Source organism: Sphaerodactylus townsendi, unplaced genomic scaffold, assembly GCF_021028975.2.
Source record: "Sphaerodactylus townsendi isolate TG3544 unplaced genomic scaffold, MPM_Stown_v2.3 scaffold_719, whole genome shotgun sequence".
In the NCBI taxonomy this organism is placed as follows: Eukaryota; Metazoa; Chordata; class Lepidosauria; order Squamata; family Sphaerodactylidae; genus Sphaerodactylus; species Sphaerodactylus townsendi.
This window is the reverse complement of record NW_025950934.1, coordinates 5,028-12,463: the sequence shown is the minus strand read 5'-3', so window position 1 is coordinate 12,463 and position 7,436 is coordinate 5,028. Positions and strand designations below refer to the sequence as shown.

The window sequence follows — 7,436 nt, the reverse complement described above, 5'->3', positions numbered from 1 at the left end:
AGGTATAATGATATTAGAACCGATCTGGGAGCTTTACTACCTTTGGAATTTATGTTTCTCTCAGACAAACAAAAAATGTCTAAGCTATTGAACAGCCCTCATGTAGAAATTTCTGAAGCAGTTGCTACATTTTTAATCCATGTTCTACATGATATAGAACAATGATCCTGTTTTTATACTTGGAATGTATGGTACTTCTGGTTTATGCCTAATAAAGGTTTTTGGATTGGATTGGATATCCACAGCATGTTTATTCCCTTCTCTCGGGGGGGGGCCTCAGCTTCCGTTCTGTTTTGCATTGCTCTCTTTTTTCAGCTCTTTCCTGTTCTTCTAGAAATCTACTATGAATCATTGAAAACTCTTTTAAAGCTGACTCTTTGGGTTCTTTGGGCTGAGAATGTCCTCGTTCTTCCCATAAGTTTTGCTGAACATTTTCTTGTTCTGCAGTCTCTTTGCGAGATATCCATTGCTGCCTCACGTCTTCCTGCAGACGGTCCTCCAACTCCTTTTGACCTGTGTCCTCCTGTTTCCTTAGTGCTGCCTTTCTGATATTTTGTTGTTCTTTTACACTTTGCCCCAAAATGCTCCAATGGCATTCTGTAGTTCTGCTGTGATCGTTTTCTGGCTCTGCTTGGCTCGTTTGAATTCCTTCGTGTTTTCCACGAACTTTCTGAATTTTATCCAGTCCCGCGTTACACTTTCTTTCCTTCCATTTCTGCTCATGCTTTCTGCAGTATCTGGAAATTTTCAGAGCCTTCGGTTGTACCTCCTTTAACATAGCATCGGATTCTTCATCATAATCCATCTGAAAAGCCATGGCAAGATCCTGTTCAGCCTTCTGCCAGTAACTAAGTAGCAGCCATGCTTTTCCTCCCCACTTGTAAGGTTGTGCCAAATCAGGGTTCAGCTGTATGGCTTGATCACAGACTCTGATGGCAGAAGAGGGATTACCGAGCTTCAGATAAATGCTGGGACGGTTTGCGTATAAGGTGGTAAGGTGTGGGTTGAGTTTAATGACCTGGGTGAAGAGCTTTGTTGCTCCTATAAGGTGTCCCTTATTGACTGCATCACAGCCCTCCCTCTTCCATTCACTGGCCTGTTTCCACATTTCTTATGTCTCCTGCAACCTTTCGTCCCACATCTCTTACGAGGCATCATCGTCTGGTTCTGCCACCTCTAGAGTAAGTAAGTAGCAGCCATGCTTTTCCTCCCCACTTGTAAGGTTGTGCCAAATCAGGGTTCAGCTGTATGGCTTGATCACAGACTCTGATGGCAGAAGAGGGATTACCGAGCTTCAGATAAATGCTGGCCCAGTTTGCGTATAAGGTGGTAAGGTGTGGGTTGAGTTTAATGACCTTGGTGAAGAGCTTTGTTGCTCCTATAAGGTCTCCGTTATTGACTGCATCACAGCCCTCCCTCTTCCATTCACTGGCCTGTTTCCACATTTCTTCTGTCACCTGCAACCTTTCGTGCCACATCTCTTATGAGGCATCATCGACTGGTTCTGCCTCCTCTAGAGTAAGTAAGTAGCAGCCATGCTTTTCCTCCCCACTTGTAAGGTTGTGCCAAATCAGGGCTCAGCTGTATGGCTTGATCACAGACTCTGATGGCAGAAGAGGGATTACCGAGTTTCAGATCGACGCTGGCCCAATTTGCGTATAAGGTGGTAAGGTGTGGGTTGAGTTTAATGACCTTGGTGAAGAGCTTTGTTGATCTTATAAGGTCTCCCTTATTGACTGCATCACAGCCCTCCCTCTTCCATTCACTGGCCTGTTTCCACATGTCTTCTGTCAGCTGCAACCTTTCGTCCCACGTCTCTTACGAGGCATCATCGACTAGTTCTGCCACCTCTAGAGTAACTAAGTAGCAGCCATGCTTTTCCTCCCCACTTGTAAGGTTGTGCCAAATCAGGGTTCAGCTGTATGGTTTTATCACAGACTCTGATGGCAGAAGAGGGATTACCGAGCTTCAGATCGACGCTGGCACCGTTTGCGTATAAGGTGGTAAGGTGTGGGTTGAGTTTAATGACCTTGGTGAAGAGCTTTATTGCTCCTTATTGACTGCATCACAGCCCTCCCTCTTCCATTCACTGGCCTGTTTCCACATGTCTTCTGTCAGCTGCAACCTTTCGTCCCACATCTCTTACGAGGCATCGTCGTCTGGTTCTGCCACCTCTAGAGTGTCAACGTCCAGATCAACTTCCTCACTCTCAGATTTCTCTACACATTTTTGTAGATCTCCTTCCTGATCTCTCGGTCCTCGTACTTCAGATGTGACATCCTAGTCATGCCCTGCCGGCAGAGCCATTTTGCGGGCCTCGGCTGGGACCTCCTCTAGCATTGCAGAGGTGCTTCCGTCCTAATCGAATTGACAGGCCAAAGCCAGATCTTCAGCGGCCTCTTGCCAGTGTCGGACATGACGGCACGCTGCCCCACGGCACTGATATGATAATGCTGAGTGAGGGTTTAGGGATATAGCTCGGTTGCAGTCTCTTATGGCAGCATTGGCTAGATGCAGCTGCAGGAAAGTCCTGGCTGTGCTAGTATGCAAGTCAGGAACATGGGGGTTTAATTTGATTGCTTCAGTAAACAGGGCAGTGGCTCTTGGCAGTTTCTCCACAGGTGCAAGGAGTTCTTTTCCTCGCAGTTTGAATGGCTGTGATGCATTGGGATTAAATCGAGTGCCTGCGTCAGAGTCTTCTATGGCAGCCTGCAGGTCTTCCAGCTGCACAAAGACATTGGCTCTGTTAAGGAATAAATTGGGAAGATGTGGATTCAACCCAATGGCTTCTGTAAACAACCCAATGGCTCTCTGAAGCTCACTGTTAGCCAAAGCTTCAAAAGCCTGCCTACTTTTTTCATTGATTAGATCCCCTTTCTCATCAGGTGCCCCATCCTCCACTGTTTCCAATAGGAGCTAATAGGAGATGGGGAGTACACCTTTGGGGGTCCATAACTTTGGACCCACTCAATGAAACTTCACCAAACCTGGGTGGTATCATCAGGAGAGTCTCCTAAAGACACCCTGCAATTTTGGTGATGCTAGCTTCACAATTGCACCCCTGACAGCAGGCTCCCCCCAGATTTCCCCAGATTCTCCTTTTAAACCCACCCCCTTCGACATGGATTTAAAGGGAAAATCTGAGGTCCCCGGTTCAAACATTGAAAGTGATGCTGTTTCAGTGTGGGGAATAATATTGTTTCAATTGGGGACCCCAGATTCTCCCTTTAAGGGGAATTTAAAAGGAGAATCTGGGCTCCCTAATTTAAACACCATTGAAAGTGATGCTGTTTGGGGGTGGATTCCAATATCACAGCGGCCGCCCATAGGGCGGGGGGGGGGGGTCGCGCAAAGCTCAGATTTTGCACCGGGCTCCATTTTCCGTAGCTATGCATCTGCCCAGAGGGGAGGGCAGAAGGGACTGATGGCTGCCGGCCGGGAGACCAGCCAGCAGGGGCGTAACGAGGCAAACTGTAGCCCTGGGCAAAACCTGAGTTGGATGCCCCCCCCCCAATGGGCAGCCACTCCCCCACAACCAATTTTTTTTTGCACCAGGACATTGGTGCCTGCAAGGGGTGCATTTTTAGACATATCAGCACCAAAATTTTAGTGTATCATCAGGAGACTGTCCTTATGCTACTCGCCAAGTTTTGTGGGGTTTGGTTCAAGGAGTCCAAAGTTATGGACTCCCAAAGGGGGTGCCCATCCCCCATTGTTTCCAATGGGAGCTAATAGGAGATGGGGGCTACAGTTTTGAGGGTCCATAACTTTGGCCCCCCTGAACCAAACTGCACCAAACCTGGGGGGTATCATCAGGGCAGTCTCCTGATGAGACCCTGAGACTGTGCCTTCAGAAATGTCCCCCCCCCCCACCCCCACAGCCTGCATTGACAGCAATACAGAAAACTCAATGCAGAACAAAGATTCTTGGGCAAATTTCTGGGATGTTCCTGCAGGGGGCGCACCTTTGGATGTATCGGCACCAAAATTTCAGGGTATCATCTGGAAACTGTCCTGATGGGACCCCCCAAGTTTGGTGTAGTTTGGTTCAGGGGGGGTCAAGGTTATGGACCCTCAACACTGTAGCCCCCATCTCCTATTAGCTCCCATTGGAAAGGGCTGATGGGAATTGTAGTCCATAACATCTGGAGTGCCAAAGGTTCACCACCACTGGTTTATGGGGTCCAAAGTTATGGACCCTCAAAGGGGGTGCCCCATCTCCCATTCTTTGCTAAGGAGATGGGGGCTACCCTTTTGAGGGTCCAATAACTTTGGCCCCCCTGAACCAAACTGCATCAAACTTGGGGGGGGGGGTGCCATCACGACAGTCTCCAGATGATACCCTGAAATTTTGGTGCTGATGCATCCAAAAATGCACCCCCTGCAGGAACATCCCAGAAATTTACCCAAGAATCTTTGTTCTGTATTGAGTTTTCTGCATTGCTGTCAATGGGGGTTGCAGGCTGGGGGGCACATTTCTGAAGGCACAGTCTCAAAACTTTCAGTGTCTCATCAGGAGACTGCCCTAATGATACCCCCCAGGTTTGGTGCAGTTTGGTTCAGGGGGGTCAAAGTTATGGACCCTCAAAACTGTAGCCCCCATCTCCTATTAGCTCCCATTGGAAACAATGGGGGATGGGGCACCCCCTTTGAGAGTCCATAACTTTGGACTCCCTGAACCAAACCTCACCAAACCTGGGGGGTATCATAAGGACAGTCTCCTGATGATACGCTGAAAATTCGGTGCTGCTAGCCTAAAAACTGCGCCCCCTGCAGGCCACAAATGGAAAACCACTAAAATACCCAAAAACGAACTCTGCATTTTGATGCCCCCCACAAGGTGATGCCCTGGGCAGCTGCCCACCTTGCCCAATGGGCATTACGCCTATGCCAGCCAGTGGGGGGTGGGGTGGGATGGTGGGGCAGGGCAGGGCAGGGCAGGGGAGTCTGCCATCCCTGGCCTCGGAGTGCTGCTTTTATAAGGACTTAGGCCGGGGGCAGGGCTTGGGGAGACGTGGCCATGCCCCAAGGGGAGGGGTGTGTGTGGCCCCACTCCCAAACCCACTCCATAAAAAAATCTATACCTACGTCACTTAGATGGGAGGGAATTTTGTTGGCTTGTTGGCTTTAGCCTTGTCCCTGCAAGCATAAGAGAAAAGACGTGAGCCATTTAAAATAAAAATTTAAGCTCAAGGTTGTCACTAAAAAAAGTGGTTATGATGTGCCCCATTGAGATTCCTGCCCTCCCCGGGATCCATCCCCGGATCTCTGGGTCTGGTAACCGTATCGCCCACCCCCTGCTAGTTGCCAGGGGGAATCTGGCCACCCTAAATAAGAGCCCTGGAAAGCTGTTAGAAGGGAATCCAAGCGTGGAAGGAAAGTCTGACAACCACTTGCTTTTGCATCTGGAGGTCAAAACTCAGAAGAAGAAGAAGAAGCGCCTCTTACAAGCTCAGCAGAAGCCAAATGAGGAGAGGGGCTGTGAAGCGTCAGCTTGGCCCCGGTTCAATCTCCGGCATCTCCAGTTAAAAGGATCGGGCAGTAAATGACGTAAAATACCCGAAATCCTGGAGAGCCACTCCCAGTCTGAGTGGACAATGCTTGGATGGGCAACAAGGCCTGATGCAGTACCAGGCAGCGTCTTGTGTTCAACGCCCCACGTGTTCATCCTTTTATCACATGGTGACCCTGTTCTTCCTACGTGGATCTCTGGGCCAGCATGCCCAGCATGGGCCAGAGCGTGGGGGCTGATGGAGGAGGACGGAACAAAGTTGGGAGCCTGTTTGGATCTTCGAATAAACAGCAACTTTTTAAAAATGCACGGGTCTGCTTGGGTGGAAGTGAAGGACTTTGTGTTGCCTCTTCAGCTCAGGCTTCCGAGGGGAACTTGACCAGAGAGCCAGAGAGATAGAGCGGTCAAGGCACTGGACAGCCCATTGCAGTCACGTGGGGGGGGGCGCCAAAATGTCCCCCCATAGACTGCATCAGTTCAAGCAAGCTTTGCAGAGCAGCCGGCTCAGGCTGCCTCAGCCCCGCCCACTCTGTAGGGTGGCCCACTGGCCCAGCCCCACTGTGCGTTGAGTGTGCCCCGCCTCCCGGTCCCAGCAAGCCCCCAGAGCAGGAGGACGGGGAGCTCCGCCTCCCTCCAGCCCAGCGTGCCTTGCCTTCTCCTCTCTCCTCCCCGGCTGCCTGCCTGGCCAGCAGCACAGGAGGGGAGGGAAGCCCAGCCGGCCCCTGCAGACCCAGGTGGGGGGGGCATCTTCTCTGGGGTCTCCGTCTCCCAGCGTTGGCCGACGGGCCCTTCCGGGTGGGGTGTAAGGTTGAAGAGCAGCCTGTTTCCCTCCCCTTCGAGGGGAGTCCCTTCCCTGCAGAAGAGAGGCGCTGCCCACTCCCCTCCATTCGTGCCAGGCCGGCCCCTATCTGGTGCGCCCCCCCCCCATGCATTTCCCCAGCCCCAAGAACCTCTTTCCCCACAGCTGGTGCACGGGGCTTGGGAAATGCAAAGTCCCCCACGTGTCAGGTCCATGCCTGTCAGTGCTCAGATGGCTTGCTGTGTGGGGATTGCAAATGTTTCCTGTCAAGGCTTCCCGGTTTCCCTCTAAACCCGTCCCTGGCAATTCCCTGGCGCCAGCCCTCCTGCGGGAAGGTGCGAACGCTCCCAGGTCTCTTGAAGCTCTGCGGTGCAAATGTCAGGCTCTCTCTCTGAAACCCATTTGGTGGGAATCGAATGGGGGGGGGGATTGAAGGATAGAATCGCGGGATCTAAGCGGAGAGCACAGAGCTTAGATTCAGCTTTCTCTGCAGCTCTCCAGATGTTCAGGAACTACAATTCCCATCAGCCTCTGTCAGCATGGCCAATTGGCCATGCTGGTAGGGGCTGATGGGAATTGTAGTTCCTGAACATCTGGAGAGCCGCAGGTTCCCTACCCCTGTCACGCGTTGTAGAAATAAACTGCTTTGGGTCTTTCTACGGTCTCTGTCATTTCCACGTTCGAGAGCCTGACACCATGCACCGGCTGAGAGGAAAGAGGTCGTTTTGTGCGGAGTTTTAAAACTTTTCCAAGCCTCGTGGGGCAGCTGGGGGGGGGGATTGCCAATCCTCCCCCCCCCCCAGCTGCCTCATGAGGCTTGTACAAATTAAATCCAACCGCAAATCTGCCTCTTTCCCCTCAGCTGGTGCACGGGGCCTTTGCATTTCCCAAGTCCCCTGCACCAGCTGCGGGGAAAGAGGAGATTTTGCCGGTGGATTTCCTTTCCTTCCATTCAAAAAACAGTAGAAGGGCTCTTTTTTCTTCTTTTTGTGAATGGAAGGAAGCCTCCTTCCAGCGTGGAGTGCTGGGCGGCAGAGGCTATTCCTGCAGCGCTGTGCACGCTTTGCTGGGGCTCAAGGAATGGGAATCTGCGGTGCTTACTTCCGAGTAAAGCCATTTAGGATC

At 51.4% G+C, this 7,436-nt stretch overlaps 1 long non-coding RNA gene across 1 annotated transcript; it reads right to left on the bottom strand.

Annotated features, from left to right (window-relative positions):
* Positions 1 to 2,264: 2,264 nt before the first annotated feature.
* LOC125425537 lies at positions 2,265 to 5,962 on the bottom strand. Its single transcript, XR_007243380.1, has 3 exons — positions 5,449 to 5,962; positions 5,089 to 5,139; positions 2,265 to 2,743 (listed from the first exon to the last, which is right to left on the bottom strand). It is a non-coding gene; the product is annotated as an uncharacterized LOC125425537 (long non-coding RNA).
* Positions 5,963 to 7,436: the final 1,474 nt, after the last annotated feature.